Source organism: Oreochromis aureus, linkage group 4, assembly GCF_013358895.1.
Source record: "Oreochromis aureus strain Israel breed Guangdong linkage group 4, ZZ_aureus, whole genome shotgun sequence".
NCBI classification, from domain to species: domain Eukaryota; kingdom Metazoa; phylum Chordata; class Actinopteri; order Cichliformes; family Cichlidae; genus Oreochromis; species Oreochromis aureus.
In genome coordinates, this window is record NC_052945.1 from 1,777,804 (window position 1) to 1,796,797 (window position 18,994).

Here is an 18,994-nt window from a genome sequence, read left to right on the forward strand (position 1 = left end):
TGTCCTTTGAACTTCTTCTCCGCTTCAGGGACAAAGTGAGAGATCCAGCCGCACAATTTCGAGCCAAAACTGGCTTATTCTCCCAATTCTTTTTAATCTACTTTTCTGCTGCTGAACTCAAGGTTGCAAAGTTGAAAGACGCCCACCTGTATTGACACACTAAACCATACAATTAGTATCATATTCATTTTTATCTTAAAACCTCCCTTTTTGCTTCATCTGCCCAGAGTTAATCTCTCTCTCTACTCTGGGTGCACACTTGTCACCGTGAGCTTCCCTTTTATGGGCATGCATTTCCTGTCCCACACACACACATACTTCCTGTTGCAGCAGCCTGGTTACACAGAGCCATATTTCCTGTTCCTCAAACTAATCTAACTCCTTTGTTTTTGTTTTCTTGAATTAAAAGCACTTTCAAACTTTAGCACATCCTACTTTTCATCACACAAGAAATATATTTCACACTCCTTTATTCCATACACACCTTTTAAATGCTCTAACCTCTTTCAGACGCCATAACTCGTCTCACACGCACTGCCTTTCTCTCTCTCAAACTTCTCCCTTTTTCACTCACTCCGGCAAATCATCCAGAGACATTCAAATCAAATACTGACAGCATTCACACGGTTAAAATCACTCAAAATACGCTTTCATACGAGTATCTTGGACATGCCTTCCATGATCAGACAGAGCAAGCCAAAAGAAAAAAGAAAAAGAAAGACTGAAACCTCTCATCGTCTCACACACAACTTCTCACCAGACACACATAACTGAAAATAAAACACACCAGCCTTTATGGCTCAAAATATATACATCTATCAAAATTCAGTCATTTTCTAATCATCCACACTAATATATTCACACTGTATTTACACTCTCATAATAAGCAAAACCAACCTCTTATATACAGGCATTTAGCAAAAAGCTCAGTCCTCTCGAAAACTGAAACCACCCCTCTCTGGCGTCACTGCTGCTCATTTGCATTTACACACACAATCAGTGCACATCCGGCTGTGCATCACTGACACAGAGACTGATCCTGCTCATAGATCTCATATTTTATATTACAGACGTCTTTAATTACAACTGCACAGATTTTTTTAGGCCTTTTCAACTCCTATGTAATTTCGATAATAGAACATAACGGCTCCAACCGATCAGTCCCAGACTTTTTGTGCTCAATTCACCAGGGCGGTCCCAGACTGTCCTGTCCAGATCTCTAAACCTAACTTAATTTGCCAGCATACCCAATAAGCGCAAAAATAGGAGACTCTAACTCCTAGCAATTTTGAAGATTCCCCAGTCCTTCCCGGCTCGTCGTGCCGTACTAACCCTACTCTTCAGGGTAGGTCAAGGATAAACGTCTTTATCCAGGAGGGAGCGTTACCTCCGAGAAAATGCGCTTCTTAACAGACGCCGCTGTCGTCCTAGAAAAATTTATAATAATTTGAAACAACAATCTACACCGAAGCAGGATTAAGATTGAGGACAACCCTCAACAGTTTTAGAGATTCCCCAGTCCTCTTCGGATGTTGCCCGAAACTATCCCTACTCTTCAGGGTAGGTGAAGGATAAACGTCTTTACCCAGCAGGGAGCGTCACCTCCGAGAAAGTTCTTAAGGGTTGCATAACCAATGGGACTCTAACCCACAGATTGACCAAATTCCCTATCATTCTAAGAGTTCACTTAGCAGTCCAACTGCTTTAATTCTCTTTTCATTCCTTTATTCTCATTACTCAGTACTGTCACTTATACTTCCTTATCATTACTTCAACCGGTAAACTTCATGAAAACTTCACCAAAATTAAAACAGACATTCACCAGTAATTTTCAGTGAGTAGACTTTAATTTGACATGCCCAATGTGACACCTTTTGAAATATATTTCAACAGGCAGTGTCTTACCTTTAAATGCCCCGGGAATGCCTGCTCACTTTCACCACTGATTACCGTCTGCCCGTCCAATTACCACGGACCCCGGATCTCACCAAAACCCCAACATTCCCTCTCTCTCACGGAACGAGCCCCAAATGTTAGGGTTCAATGTTGAGAGAAGAATCCATAAAACCACAGATCCAGGCGTGTGCAATTTAGACGGCATTTTAATGAACACATGTGTGAGTTCAACAACCCAATCAGTGTTGAACTGAACTTACAATCATGAGACAAGGTTTTATATGGGTACAATAACAAAGCCCCCTCTTTTACAAAAATAGACAATAGTACAGCTTACGTCAATCCAAACCACAAAATGTTCCCTGACCTTTAACATTGCTCTAAAAACATTGTCTTCGGTCGGTGCTTCCCTCTTCGCTGTCGCTCGTCTGGTGCACTTCCTCTAAGTACGTCGGCACACTTCTGCATTTCTGTGTGTATGTGTCTGCAGTGTATGCTACGTACGTGTCATGACCTCTCACTATTTGTCTGTGGGTACGTGCAGAGTTTGCATCTGCTTTCTGAACCTTAGTTGACCTCAACTTAAGCAACCAACCAGGCTAAGGCCATCCTGTGTGTAATGATCTTGACTTATATGTGAAATATATAAACAACTGTTTCAATCTACCACAACTGCTTAAGGCTTAATCCGCAATAAATGCATACTAAACACCCTTGCACTTAAACTTCTGGCTTCAGTTTCACTTCTGCAAAACATGCTCTGCAGACGCGTTTTGTTTCCTGTCTCATTTTGGCACAGAGAGTATTCTCCTGTCTCTGCCCTCTACACAGAGATCATAAAAGCATTAATAACATTTAAATTATAGATTCAACAGAACCATTTAAAATGGTTCTTCTTTGGACCTGTAATAAAGGCTATAACCATATATTTGAACATCTGAATGCATCTAAATGCAACCTCACTATTAATACTGAAATGTTGATGATGATTATAAAAATAGCAGCAACTAATAGCAGGACAATATTTCTATTCCTGACAGTTACTAAAGTAGTGACAACGCCACCTGGGGGAGGGCGCTACAACCCCAGGAAAGATTTCTCTAGCCAATGAGAAGATTGTATTGGCTACCAAAGCCCACAGACTCGTTATTTAAAGGCAGAGGTGAGACAAAGGGAGTTTATAATGCAAAGTTTATTAAGAGAAACTACTAAAACATAACTAAAAGATTAAAAAGGCACCTAGGGTAGCAGGGGTAAGAGAGTAAAATAAATTAAAACCCTTTATTACCAAACGATAATTAAAACAACATACTCCCTGCCACAATGCTACCCTAAAACAAGCACAATATATTAAAAAGAAGCAACTAAACAAAATGGTGGAGACCGGCCACTTGAGGAGGCAACCTACAGGGAGGAGTGCCCAAGGGTGCCACCAATTACTCACCCGTGTGATTTCACAGCAAACCTCACTCACACTAAACTCTAAAGGGTGCAATCTGCCTATGCCCGGTGTGTACACTCGCATGCATCGGGGAGGGGATTCCACCTCACGTGCCTAGCCTCTGAACAAGCGGCCGCACCTCCACTAAAACAATAAAAGAAAAGATAAAACGTTAAACAATCAATAAAAGATCAACATAAAACCAACACATCCCAAATCACTATACATTATAAAAGTAGTGCATAACAAACAAAACGGCATCTGACAAGACAGCAGCAGTCTAATGCACACCTGCAACAAGAGAGGGAAACAATAGTCAGAGTCCACCCTACTATGCCACAGTATGATAAACAAAAGTCGCACTTACCACTCTCTAAGGGCAACTGAGTAGCTTTCCTTAAGAGATATGTGGAGCTCGACTGCCTAGTGCTGCAGCCACCTTAGATTGCCAAGACTGCCAAATGCCTTCTCTCAGTAGTGAAGCGCAGCTGTTTCTTATAGCCAGGTAATTGTCGGCTGAAAGGTGTGGATGTCAGTGGTGCGTTTAGGGACATCATGTAACATCCTAACCCAAAATCTACTTCACTACAATCAGTAATCAGTAAAGTAACGGGATTACTTTTTTGGGGAAGTAGTCAGTAATTAGTTACTGATTACTTTTTTCAAGTAACTTGACCAACACTGGTCATCACCAAGTGCTTTGAGAAACTGGTTTTGGGGCACATCAGAACCTGCCTCCCCCCCACTCTGGACCCACACCAATTCGCATACCGGACTAACAGATCCACCGAAGACGCCGTAGCCATCGCACTCCACACAGCACTGAGCCACCTGTAACAACAGGGGAGCTATGTCAGAATGCTCTTCATTGACTTCAGCTCTTCCTTTAATACAATAATACCAGACATTTTGATCACCATGTTAGCCAACCTGGGGCTCCCGCCATCCACCTGCTCTTGGATAAAGGACTTCCTGGTCAACAGACCCCAGCGGGTGAAACTGGGCCCCTACCTCTCTTCCCCTCGCACTCTCAGCACCGGCTCTCCCCAGGACTGTGTACTAAGCCCACTACTCTACTCCCTCTACACATATGACTGCAGAGAACATCATTGTCAAATTTGCTGATGACACAACAGTGATGGGGCTGATCACAGGGGGAAATGAGGCGGCTTACAGAGATGAGGTCCTGAGACTGAGTGAATGGGATGCATCAAACAACCTGGCAGTTAACATCACCAAGACCAAGGAACTCATCCTGGACTTCAGCCAGAACAGAACTGCCCCCACCCCCCTGCACATCAACGGAGAATGTGTAGAGCGAGTGGAGTCCTTCAAATTCCTTGGCGTCCACATCTCTGCAGACCTCTCCTGGGCAGCTAACACCACGGCCCTTGTCAAGAAAGCCCAGCAGCGGCTACACTTCCTAAAGCTGCTCAGGAAGGAGCAACTAAACACCCCACTGCTGGTGACCTTCTACAGATCCACCATCGAGAGCCTGCTGACCTATGCAGTGACAGTGTGGCACGCCAGCTGCACGGAGGCAGACAAGAAGAGATGGTAGAGGGTGGTAAACACAGCACAAAAAATCATCGGCCGCCCCCTGCCCTCCTTGTCTGCCATCTACAACTCCCGTTGTCTTAATATGGCCAGTAACATTTTAAAGGACACTACCCACCCCGGCTACCATCTTTTCAACCTACTGCCCTCTGGCAGGCGCTACAGATCCATAAGGGCCAGAACAAACAGACTCAGGGACAGCTTCTTCCCCAAAGCCATCACCGTACTCAACTCAAACTTGTACAAAAGTGATCTGCACTGAAATATCATCAATTCCCTGCCTGTCTGTCTCTGTGTCAGCACTGTTCTGTGTATTTATATTTATAGTAGAGTATAGTTATATTATTGTATAGTTTTTATAATGTGCTATAATGTGCACTTTTATAGAGCTGTTTCCAATTTTGTTATACTATGTATAATGACCATAAGGGCTTTCAATTTCAATTTCAATCAATCAATCAATCAATCAATCAATCATCCATGAGAATGGGGACTGACACCTTCTCTAGCATAGCATAACCAAAACAGAGTCCACAGAGACAGTTCAGGAGCCGACCCGGGGGTTGACAGCACAGAAGTCCGAGCAGACACGGAGACCTCTGGCGGAGACAGAGCTAGCTGTAGCTGCGTGGGGCATCAGTTCTGCTCAGGCAGTGACAGCAAGGTATAGTCTTTAGCTGGCTGAATGAGCTCACTGAGGCTGCCCAGCAGTGTTCACAGGTGACACAGGCTGCACTGGCTTCTTAGCCTCCAGGGGTCCAGAGTCTGCTGAGGTGTGAAACTCAGCCTCTGGGGAAACCCTGGAGAGTCTGACAGTCTCAAAGTCAAAGTAAACTTTATTGTCATCTCTGGTATACACAGTACAGTATATAGAGAGACAAGACGACGAGGCTCCAGTTGGGTGGAGAAGAGTCTGGCTGCAGCCACTGGGGAGCGCTATATTGCGACCTCCACAGTGGGAGGAAATACGTTCCCTGCATGGATACAGTAGAAACCTTGCAAGTGGATCGTAAAGGTTGTGAAAGAGTCTTTCATATATAAATTTGCCGTTAGTAATTTTATAAATCAAGAAATCATCTAATTTGCTTACACTGATTATCTTTTCATTTTGTTAGTGTTACAACAACAGTCATTTTTAAATTTGGGGTTTTTTTTATCGTGCTCCATGGCAGAGAAACACACAGATGTGTCTGTTTACTGGCCCTGGTTTACGTAAGAGAGCTGGATTAAGGGCTTCTGTGGGTGACCTGACAAAAAATACACATTTTGCATTAGAATATGATTTATTGTTGGCATCAGAGACCGAAAGTAAGTTTTACTTCAAAGTACAAATACTTAATTACTGTACTTAAGTAGAAGTTTCTGGTATCTGTACTTTACTGCTGTACTTTTTTGTGCCTACTTTATACTTCTACATCTTACAATTTAGCGTGAGTATCTGTACCTTGTACTTCAAATCAGGGTCGTTACATTACAGATTACAGATTGTAGTTAGCCTTTGTTAAATTGTCTGTTATATGTCAATAGATATGAATGTCACAAATAAAAGTGTCTGGTAAATTATGGGGTTTTTTGTTTTTAAAAAAAATAATTTTCCTCCCAAATCTATTACATGCTAAGTGTAACGTGTTATTTCTGCTAAAACCTGAACGTAAATGTGTATATGATGTTGATCTGTTTTTCTCTCGGTTTTAGATGCACATGTCAATTTGCAATTCTGCCTCAAAGCCAGAATTGCAGGAATGCACCATGTGTTGCCGAAGACTCTTTCACTGCCCTCTGTGCCCCACTTTCAGCCCTACTACTAACCCTGCCCTACATGCGCTCAAAACAAGAATGTCAATCAGCCCTCCTCCGGCCTTCTCCAACCTCTACCGACCCCTGGTAGTCCATGGTCACACATTGCAATCGACTTCATCACGGGTCTCCCTACTTCATCAGGTAACTTGGTCATCCTCACTGTCATTGACTGTTTCTCTAAAGCTGCTCATTTTGTCGCCCTCCCCAAGCTCCCCACTGCTCTAGAGACAGCTGGGCTCCTGACTAACCACGTGTTTCATCTTCATGAGATTCCCACAGACATCGTCTCGGACAGTGGGCCGCAGTTCACATCACGGGTCTGGAAAGAGTTTTGCAACGCCCTCGGAGCTCAGGTCAGTCTCTCTTTTAATAGTAAACTTACATTTATGGTTAAAAAATTTAGCTAAAAGTATTAACAAAATACAGGATACATCACAAAAACTAAATTTTTCATGCGATGTAACTGAAGTAATCTGTTTCCGGCTACTGTGGAGGTCTCATTATGGCGCTCCCCAGTGGCTGCAGCCACTATACATTATTTTTATTACTACATTCAGTGCAAAAGAACAACAACAAATACAGTAAGAACAAGAATAAATATAAAGACTGGGGTAAGGAGAGTATATACAGGGTGGGCCATTTATATGGATACACCGTAATAAAATGGGAATGGTTGGTGATATTAAAGTCCTGTTTGTGGCACATTAGTATATGTGAGGGGGCAAACTCCTCAAGATGGGTGGTGACCATGGTGGCCATTTAGAAGTCGGCCATCTTGGATACAACTTTTGTTTTTTCAATAGGAAGAGGACCATGTGACACATCAAACTTATTGGTAATGTCACAAGAAAAACAATGGTGTGCTTGGTTTCAACGTAACTTTATTCTTTCATGAGTTATTTACAAGTTTCTGAGCACTTATAAAATATGTTCAATGTGCTGCCCGTTGTGTTGGATTGTCAATGCAACCCTCTTCTCCCACTCTTCACACACTGATAGCAGCACCGCAGGAGAAATGCCAGCACAGGCATCCAGTATCCGTAGTTTCAGGTGCTGCACATCTCGTATCTTCACACCATAGACAATTGCCTTCAGATGACCCCAAAGATAAAAGTCTAAGGGGGTCAGATCGGGAGACCTTGGGGGCCATTCAACTGGCCCACGACGACCAATCCACTTTCCAGGAAACTGTTCATCTAGGAATGTTTGGACCTGGCACCCATAATGTGGTGGTGCACCATCTTGCTGGAAAAACTCAGGGAACGTGCCAGCTTCAGTGCATAAAGAGGGAAACACATCATCATGTAGCAATTTCAGATATCCAGTGGCCTTGAGGTTTCCATTGATGAAGAATGGACCCACTATCGTTGTTCCCCATATACCACACCAAACCATCACTTTTGTTGTTCCAACAGTCTTGGAGGGATCCATCCAATGTGGGTTAGTGTCAGACCAATAGCGGTGGTTTTGTTTGTTAACTTCACCATTCACATAAAAGTTTGCCTCATCACTGAACAAAATCTTCTGCGTGAACTGAGGGTCCTGTTCCAATTTTTGTTTTGCCCATTCTGCAAATTCTGTGCGCCGATCTGGGTCATCCTCGTTGAGATGCTGCAGTAGCTGCAGTTTGTAAGGGTGCCATTTGTGAGTAGCTAATATCTGCCGAAGGGATGTTCGACTAATGCCACTCTCCAGTGACATGCAGCGAGTGCTACGCTGTGGGCTCTTGCTGAATGAAGCTAGGACAGCCACTGATGTTTCTTCATTAGTGACAGTTTTCTTGCGTCCACATTTTGGCAAATCCAACACTGAACCAGTTTCACAAAACTTAGCAAGCAGTTTGCTGACTGTAGCATGGGAGATGGGTGGTCTCGTAGGGTGTCCTGCATTGAAATCTGCTGCAATGACCCGGTTACTGCGTTCACCAGATATCAACATAAATTTCGATCCGCTCCTCACGTGTTAACCTCTTCGACATGTCAATGGCTGTGAACAAAGAGAAACTTGTAAATAACTCATGAAAGAATAAAGTTACATTGAAACCAAGCACACTATTGTTTTTCTTGTGACATTACCAATAAGTTTGATGTGTCACATGGCCCTCTTCCTATTGAAAAAACAAAAGTTGTATCCAAGATGGCCGACTTCTAAATGGCCACCATGGTCACCACCCATCTTGAGGAGTTTGCCCCCTCACATATACTAATGTGCCACAAACAGGACTTTAATATCACCAACCATTCCCATTTTATTACGGTGTATCCATATAAATGGCCCACCCTGTACACTTTGAGGTAAAGGGTCAATAATATTCTAAAGTTTACAATTATGATTTAAAGTGACTTTGAAGTGGTTCAGATGGCCAACATAGCAGCTTTACAGTTTACAGTATGAGTGATTTAAAGTGACCTTGAGTGAAATAAAGTAAAGTGACCAGCATGAGCAGGATTCCTGAAAGTGGGATTGTCTATAGAGCAGCATCTATATTTACAAAGGTAATGGTATGTGGAGTCCAATAGAGTCTGTTAGTGGTTTGGATGGGTGTGTGTGGAGGGGGGGAGTGCAGGAGCCGGTAGTGAGTTCAGGAGTCTGATGGCTTGTGGAAAAAAGCTCTCTGGCAGTCTGGAGGATCGGGTCCCAATGCTGCGATAGCATCTGCCGGATGGGAGGAGTGAAAAGTCCATATGAGGCGTGTGTGCAGCGTTTGTGGAAGATGTCCTGTAGCAGAGGGAGAGATGTTCCAATGAACTTGGCAGCTGCTTTGACGATCCGATGTAGCTGGCTGAGGTCGTCAACTTTGCAGTTTCCAAACCACACGGGGATGCAGCTGGACAGGACGCTCTCTATGGTACCTGTTGGATCTGCACTAAAGCAGACCGCTAGTTCAGAGACTCATCACTCATGAAGAAAGCAAGACAATGACGGAACTGGGTTTTACTTGCTAGCAAGGGAGGAAACCCCTATGGTCACAAAAGGTTAAAACACTGTGTGTGTGTGTGTGTGTGTGTGTGTGTGTGTGTGTGTGTGTGTGTGTGTGTGTGTGTGTGTGTGTGTGTGTGTGTGTGTGTGTGTGTGTGTGTGTGTGACCTCCTGCTCACCAAAAGGGTCATAAAGGCAGGAAGCTACTAAACAAGAAAACAGAACCTTCACCTAGGATGTGCCTATAATAAAACACTACAGCCTCCCCCACCATTCAACAGGCTGGGGAGGGGGTCAGAAACAAAGGAATGTCCTTGATCATACAGTTTGAACCAAGACTTACAAATTTAACTAACACAATGACAACATTTAACAATTTGACTCCAACAGTGCCCCTGTAGAACATGGTGAGGGTGGGAGGAGGGAGGTTGGCCCGCTTCAGACGTCTCATGAAGTAGCAAACAAAAAAAAAAAAAAACACCATAGAAAAAAAGACACTGAGTTTTGATGGAGCGCTATCAGCCACTGCCTGCTCGTGGCACCACCGAAAAGCTGGCCAGTCTCTAGAAAGGCCAGCTTTTCAGAAACAGCAATTGTCTTAGTATAAATAGTTCCTTGCTCAAAATGAGCAGGCGAAAAACAGTCCTTTGTATAAACAGTTCAATGCTCGAAAAGAGCAATTGAAGTAACTGAGTCCATTATATCCATAGGGCCGGAAGATGTGGCCTCTGAGAAAACAGTCTTTGAATTAACAGTCTCAGGCGTGACTGACACAGGATTAGCTGACTCTGAAGTGACAAACGTGGAGTTGACTGACTCTTGGCTGATAGATTTAGGCCGTTTCTCAATTCTCAAGTACGCGAGTACGTACTCGCGTTCTCGGTGAGTACGTACCCGCCGAGAACGCGAGCACGGACTCGCGATATGTACAATTGGAACACCTGCGTACGTGATGATGTCACAGGTCCGGAGTTTTTACTGCCGTCCCCTCCTAATTTAACTGTGAGTAACATGTTATGAAGCTTAACTGTAATCACAGCCAAACCGGTTTACTCAGGAACAAATAAAACACTGAAATAAACCAAACATTAACATTTAGAAGTGATCTAAGTGACTTATATATCATTTTAACCTCAGTAGTGAAACCTCTATTAATAAAAATAGTGTACATGTACATACGTGTACATACCTTAATAAAACAAGCAGGTGAGATGTTAGAACGCTTTTATTTCTATTTTAGTGGACACTCAATACTATAGACAGCTGCTGGGGTTTCTTTAACCTGAGTAGTGAGAAGACCGCATGAGCGGGGGGGTTGAAAACGATGTGCCGGGAGTCCGCTGTTGAGTTTTGGACGAAATGCATTCTGGGATATTTAGCTGTCCCAAGTCCACACCGATGCACGCTCGATAAAACGGGCGGAGTGAGAACACATCCGGGACTTTTTCGCGTTCTCGGCTTGATGCGTACTTCGACTTGGAACAGTACTTGGTCTCCGACTGATGACGTATCACGAGTACACGAGAACGCAAGTACGCACAAGTACGCATATTGAGAAACGCCCATAGTGTGGACAGACTCTAGTTCAGAAAACTCTGAGTTTACAGAGCCAACATTGATTTGGAATGATTACAATCAAAGTGAACAGTCCCCATAGCAATAAACCCAGGCTTGGAGGGAGCAAAACAAACAGAGTCTCTTAAATTTTCAGGGGTGAGAACACCCTCCCTCAGGATTAACAGAACTGACTTCAGAGGGAACAGAAGTGTCTCTATCACTCACCACAGCCGTCAGTTCTGAAGCCCTGGAATCCGGCTGTGGGGCGGGGTGATGGCGGCGTGGACGCCGTTTCCTCCCAGACTCTGGAATGGAGGTGCTGGAGGAAATTGGTGATGGTGGAGAGGAATTCTGTGGCAGCGGCGTGCAAATGCCTTTCCACTGCGGCGACCGGTGCTGCTGCATCGTGGGGAGCTCTGCACCTGCTGATGCTGCTGCTACGTAGATCACCGGATCTGGACGAAGTCTGCAAGCTCCTGAGCTTGTAGCGTGTCACAGGTTCGACCCAGCTCCTTAACCAGGCCTGTCACTTCTGGGAGCTGGTGAAAATGAGGATTTAATAATAATAATAATAATAATAATAATAATGGATTGCATTTATATAGCGCTTTTTGAGACCCTCAAAGCGCTTTACAATTCCACGATTCATTCACTCTCACATACTGGTGGAGGCAGCTACAGTTGTAGCCACAGCTGCCCTGGGGCAGACTGACAGAAGCGAGGCTGCCATATCACACCATCGGCCCCTCTGGCCATCACCAGTAGGCAGTAGGTGAAGTGTCTTGCCCAAGGACACAACGACCGAGACTGTCCTAACCGGGGCTCGAACCGGCAACCTTCCAATCACAAGACGAACTGCCAACTCTTGAGCCACGATCGCCTTTTATTCTAGATTTCCCTCTAGAATACCGTTGATCTGTATCATCAGGCCTTGGATGCTGGACAGGTAACACTCCTGGGATAAGCCCGCTGGGTCCATGTAGTGGTCGCGCCATTCTGTCATGAAGGGCTGTGTGCAGCAAGCAGGATTGGACCCAAAATGCAGGACTCTCAAAGAAGGAACTTAAACTCAAAAGGCAGCTTTTATTGTTGGAAAAACTCTGGATAAATTATACTCACAAAAAACAAAACAAAACTCTGAACATAGGTACTAAGGACTGAATTGGAACAGAGAAACTAAACAGGCGCATGAGATAAACATACAGCATGTAGAGGTTACAACGCGACAAAGGGCAAAGGCAAACATACGGCTTAAACAGAATAGCTCTTCATTGTCAGTGTTAGAAGAACAAATACACAGCGGAGTAATCAGGGAATAGGAGACAGGAGGGAAACGCAGCTGGGAAAAATTAGACCTAATGAGACAGGAGGGAAGCAAAACTGAATACAGTGACATAAGATATGGACCTTAAAAGTAAAACAGAAAACAAGAAACAATTCCCAAAGATGTGGACTTGACACTGAGAGACAGACTGAAAGAATATAACACATGAAAAACAGGGAAGACAGTGACTTAATAAACCCTAACCTAATTTACCCTTTAAACCAGGGGTGGGCAACTCCAGGCCTCAAGTGCCGGTGTCCTGCAGGTTTTAGATGTATCCTTGATCTAACACAGCTGATTTAAATGGCTAAATTACCTCCTGAACATGTCTTGAAGTTCTGCAGAGGCCTCGTAATGAACTAATCATGTGATTCAGGTGTGTTGACCCAGGGTGAGATCTAAAACCTGCAGGACACCGGCCCTCGAGGCCTGGAGTTGCCCACCCTTGCTAAAAATGCTAACCGTCACCGTTGACGGGTTAGGGTTTTATCAAATCAAATCAAATCAAATCAAATCACTTTTATTGTCACGTCACATGTGCAGGTACACTGGTACAGTACATGCGAGTGAAATTCTTGTGTGCGAGCTTCTCAAGCAACAGAGTTGTGCAAAAATACAATAACATAAAACAAGCAAAATATAAGAATGGCTAAATCTGAGTGTAATAAATATATGTACAATATAAGAGTGTATGCATTACTGGATGTGTATACTAAATATGTTTTTGTTTTTTGTTTTTTTTACGTGTGTGTGTGTATACATATTTTACAAATTAAATAGATTAAACAATAAAATAAAATATATAAAATATACAGAGGTTGGTAGTTGAGACATGTGCAAAACAGTGGCATTCATATACAGTGTGGAGTGCATAATGTTGTTGAATGTGGGTGAGGTGTCTATGACGTGTTCAGCAGTCTGATGGCCTGATGGATAAAGCTGTCTCTCAGTCTGCTGGTTCGGGACCGGATGCTGCAGAACCTCCTTCCTGATGGAAGTAGTCTGAAGAGTTTATGGCTGGGGTGACTGGAGTCCTTGATGATCCTCCCCGCTTTCCTCAGGCACCGCTTCCTGTAGATGTCCTGGAGGGAGGGAAGCTCACCTCCAATTAGGGCTGCTCAATTAATTGAATTTTAATCGTGATTACGATCTGGGCATTCAACGATCATTAAAAATGACTGAGCCGATTATTAGCTCCTCCTCTCACGCTGCTCCGTGTGGCAAATCGAGCGCACCTCTCTGCGTTTCGAACACGCGTCACAACAATTAAGAGGACCCGAGGGAAGCTCGGAAAGCTCGGAAAGCTAAGCAGAAGTTATTTGGAGAGGAGAGGATAATGGCTGCTGAAGAAAGAATGCCACTGGTTGAAAAGAGGTAAAACGACTTGTGTGGAAACATTTTGGGTTCGCGGAGTCAGACGTGGATCAAGTAGACATAGTGTGGAAACTTTGCTACGGTGTCGTAGCTGCACCACAGAGCAACACTACAGATTTATTCAATCATTTAAAGACCGCTCACAAAGTGACACACGATCAAACAGGAACATAGAGAAAAACTCTCGACAACACCTGCTTCATCCTCACAGACCTCCATTCACGCTACCCTGTACAACGCGACTAAATATCCCACCAGCTCCCAGAGACACAAGGAGATAACAAACGCGGTAACGTTTTCCTCGCCAAAGACCACTGCTCAATTAACACAGTGAACAACCAGTATTATGCAGGATTTTGAAGTTCACTAAACATAGATGTTTACATTTTTCTTTTATTTTTTATATTGCAAACATTTGCACTGTTATCAGTATTTGCACACTATTTTATATTATTTTTTGACATCTTTAAAGCCATTATTCAATACATTGTTATTGTTAAATAAATATCGTCAAATAATCGAGATCTCAGTTTCAGTGAAAATAATCGTGATTATCATTTTTGCCATAATCGAGCAGCCCTACCTCCAATTATTCTTTCAGCACACCGCACCACTCTCTGGAGAGCTTTGCGGTTGTAGGCGGTGCTGTTGCCGTACCAGGTGGTGATGCATCCAGTGAGGATGCTCTCAATGGCACAGCGATAGAAGGTCCTGAGGATGCGGGGACTCATGCCGAATCTCTTCAGTCTCCTGAGAAAGAAGAGGCGCTGCTGCACCTTCTTCACTGTTTAGGGTTAAACTAGAAACCAGCACAACAAATAATATCAAGAGAACAAAACCAAGAATTACAAATAATCAGGAAATAGAATTTAAACACAAAACACTGGGTAACACCCAGGACCATGACAATACAGGGGAAAACAACCCAACCCCGCCCACAAGGGGCAGTTCCCAGACCCTGGTCTCAGTTCTCACATCAGGGCAGGATCAGGCAACACATTCTCACTCCCAAAGCGTAACACATTACAATACGTGACAAATCGTTGGGATTTTATGCTTTCAGCCCCCCATCATGTTCCCATGTTACGCGTTAGGAGGGAACATGAAAACCATTTGGCCTCAATCTGCACATATAGATGTATTTTATTTTAATTACTTTGGAAAACACTATCTAACACCATTAAGGTTGTGGTTAAGGTTAGGGATAAGGATATGGTGAGGGTTGGAATACACGGCCGGAACGTGTGTTACAGCTGGGACCGTCATTCTATTGGATTCATAGGAACGCTGAAGGTTACCTTTCTTGTTCCCATGGCACGCCTCGAGATGTGACAAATTGTCAGTATGTTACGTGCTGGGAATGAGAATGCTCTGGGATCAGGTGACCAGTGACAGGTGAATTACACTGCAGTAAACCTAGGCTGGGAGGGGACTTCCTATGATGCAGTGTTGACAGGGACGGACTGGGACTAAAAATAATAATAATAATAATAATGCATTGGATTTATATAGCGCTTTTCAAGGCACCCAAAGCGCTTTACAATGACATTATTCATTCACGCTCACATTCACACCCTGGTGGAGACAAGCTACGGTTGTAGCCACAGCTGCCCTGGGGCAGACTGACAGAAGCGAGGCTGCCATATCGCGCCATCGGCCCCTCTGGCCAACACCAGTAGGCGGTAGGGTAAAGTGTCTTGCCCAAGGACACAACGACCAGGACAGAGAGGCCGGGGATTGAACCGGCGACCTTCCGGTTACAGGTGCCCTTCCCAACCCCCTGAGCCACGGTCGCCCCTGATTTTTAGGGGCGACCGAAATCAGCCCTTGACTTTGACAAAGTAATCAACGTGCGGAAACTCGGCAACAATAATGCTTGGCATGAGTGTTATGCTATCAAACCATCAAAATTATAGCAACAGTGCTGATGTTGACTAGATGTTGTATTAAAAGTATATTATTCTTGATTAACTTGAATACTCACATAGAAATGGAGGTCTCAACATACTGCAGTCCCTCTGGCTGAACCAATACAAAACAGTTATCTTAAACACACAACACATGGTACTGTAGGAGTTATGATAAATCACAAAGTAATGAGGTTTTAGTATGCAGGTTAACTTGAATACTCACCTTACTCAATGTTGGAGGATAAGTATTTTCTTCAACAGGTCGCTTTTTTCTGCAACTCTGTCTATGACCAAGTCATTGTCAAGGGACATGAGGATGTCTTTCTCTGTAGTCATAAGCATGAATGCTTCCAGATGTTCTTGCGACTGTGTGCTTCTTATTCTGCTTTTTATGTGTTTGAGAACAGAGAAACTTCTCTCACATGCTCCCACAGGCAGAGTAAGGAGGTACCTGTATCCCCAGCCAAGAATATGATAAGCATCTGTGAAGAGGTTGTATCGTTTCAGAATCCGATAACAACAGACTGAGCATTCCTTTGCACTGTTTGTTTAGTACATCTGTGTTCTCTTCTTCGTCATCATCACAGCCAACCCCTACCATCCTGACCTTGTACTCTTCAAGTGCAGACTTTTTAAGCCGTGGCCACTGAGCTGCCAGACACTTTAACTCAGTCTGCAAATTTCTTTCCTTTTTTTACTTACAGACGCATTTTGCATCGTTTCTTTCCACCGTCTTTGCCTCCTACTCCACTTCTTCTCCTTGCCTGGTGGCCACAGCCAATGCAGCTGGCATCCAACTTAGAGGTGCAGTGCTGCCCCCTAGAGTACTGGAGTGTGAAAGAGATTAGCAGGGGAAAAAACAGGTGTTGAAAGCATGCGTGGAGAGTGGTGGGCCAGCCCACCGGCCTTCCTGGAGTACCGGCCGTTCTGTGATTCTCCAGAATCCACAGATGGCCAGTCCGCCCCTGAGTGTTGATGATTGTTTCTTTTTCACTCACCACCAGAGATGGGCAGTAATGCGTTACTTGTAACGCATTACTGTAATCTGATTACTTTTTTCAAGAAACGAGTAATGTAAGGGATTACTATTGCAAAAACGGTAATTAGATTACCGTTACTTTCCCGTAGGCGCTGCGTTACTGCGTTACTAAAACCGTGATTTTTACGAGAATGTCTCATGACAGTGGCGAAGCGAGTGCGACGTTAAGTGACAACAGCTGTGTGCAGATCAACAATGGACAGTGCGGGAGAGAGTATGAGCGTGCAGCGTTTAAAGCGTGGAAGTACTGACCTTACTTTGAGTTTGATTCCATAAAAAGTGACAAAAACATTAGTGTCCATTGTGCGTGGGAAGAAAACTTCTTTTTACAGCGAAAAAACCCCTAAACTTCCAAGCAAGCGCCGAGTGCGCTACGACGTAATGTGAAACTCACAGAGAAACTCGCGGATTCTTCCACTGACCGCCGCGGCACACCTGCACCAGGGTAAACCTCCGCCTACCCCAGTCCTGCTTTACAGTTTACAAGTTTTAAAAAGAGACGTTTCCATTTGATTACATTTTGTATGATGGATTATGCAGAAAAAGTAGAATTGGGCTGAAAGATCTATCGCTTTATCACCTATTCAGGTTGTAAATCGTGTTTTTAAAAAGTAACTAAGTAACTAATTACTTTTGAAAATAAGTAATTAGTAAAGTAATTGGATTACTTTGGGGGGGAAGTAATCAGTAATTAGTAACTGATTACTTTTTTCAAGTAACTTGACCAACACTGCTCACCACTGCTTTGGGGGCGAGGGCATCTGATTCTCTAAATAATTGCAGATCTTTACCTGACAATATAAATCACTTTGAGGCAGCTGTTGTTGTGATTTGTGATTATAAATAAATTCAGTTGAATTGAATTTATGTGAAATGAATTTATATATGAAACGCCACTTGTTTAGGTACATGTGTTCAACTGCTCATTAACCAAATTATCTAATCAGCCAATCACATTGAACCATCTCAGTGCATTTATTCACAGTAGAGAAGAAATGAGATTTAAATGGCTGTGAGTCTGGCCTGGTTGTTGGTCTGCCGGGATTTTCCCACAACCGTCTCTGAGTTTACAGAGAAAATATCCAGAGATTCGCAGCTCGCTGTGAGGACCAGTGATGCTGACCAATCACGCTTCTCCTTCAGTGGGAGACTGCAGCACCCACGGTGTGGGACGGAGAGATTTCGCAGGTCTTTCCTCCCCACTGCTGTCAGACTCCACAACAAAGACTTTTGCAGCTGATCAAACACACAAACCCACACATGTGCAATAAGACTGCTATATGTGCAATTCTTCTTCTGACGAAGTTGTGTTTTTGTATTTTCCTACTCAGTTGTATATAGTATTTGTATTTCTATTTTATTCTATTGTATATATTATTCTATTCTATTTTATTCTATTGTACATAGTATTTTATTTTATTTTATTGCATTCCAGTGTTTTCTAATTTCTGCTACATAACTTTGCACTTTTGCTGTAACAAAACAAATTTCCCACCTGTGGGACTAATAAAGGCCATCTTATCTTATCTTATCTTCTCCATCTGCCGACGGACAAACGAGTCTGGGTTTGGCGGTTGCCAGGACAACGGTACTTGTCTGACTGCGCTGTGTAAAGTTTGGTGGAGGGGGGGTTATGGTGTGGGGTGTTCTTCAGCAGTCTTCGTGCTTCAGCAGACCGAGACACTGTGGACACCTTCATGTTCCCAGTATGTGGGAACAGTGTGGGGATGGCTCCTTCCTGTTCCCACATGACTGCACACCAGTGCACGAAGAAAAGTCCATAAAGACATGGACGAGCCGGTTTGGTGTGGGAGAACCGGACTGGGCTGCACAGAGTCCTGACCTCAGCCTGATCCAACACCTTTGGGACCAATCAGAGTGGAGACTGTGAGCCAGGCCTTCTCCTCCAACATCACTGTGACCTCACACATGTGCTTCTGGAAGAACGATCAACACTTCCCATAAACACTCCTGAACCTGTGGAAATCCTTCCAGGAGACGCACAGCTGCACACAGTGGGCTGACATCATATTCCACCCTGTGGAATAACAGTGACAGGTCACTGGAGTTCACTTTTCACTTTTGGCAGTATAGTGTGTGTGTGTGTGGCGGGCAGGTGTGGTGGACAGTGAGCACGCAGGTCCAGCTGTGAGCTGTTCCACAGCAAAATCCACACA

General features: G+C 43.9%; 1 long non-coding RNA gene across 2 annotated transcripts; it reads right to left on the reverse strand.

Annotated features, from left to right (window-relative positions):
- Window positions 1-13,538: 13,538 nt before the first annotated feature.
- LOC120440005 lies at window positions 13,539-16,510 on the reverse strand. 2 transcript variants are annotated; one of them, XR_005612910.1, is made up of 4 exons: window positions 16,002-16,510; window positions 15,853-15,890; window positions 14,452-14,667; window positions 13,539-13,596 (listed from the first exon to the last, which is right to left on the reverse strand). It is a non-coding gene; the product is annotated as an uncharacterized LOC120440005 (long non-coding RNA). The 2 variants fall into 2 exon arrangements; XR_005612909.1 differs by having other exon boundaries at window positions 15,853-15,913.
- Between the last annotated feature and the right edge of the window lie 2,484 nt (window positions 16,511-18,994).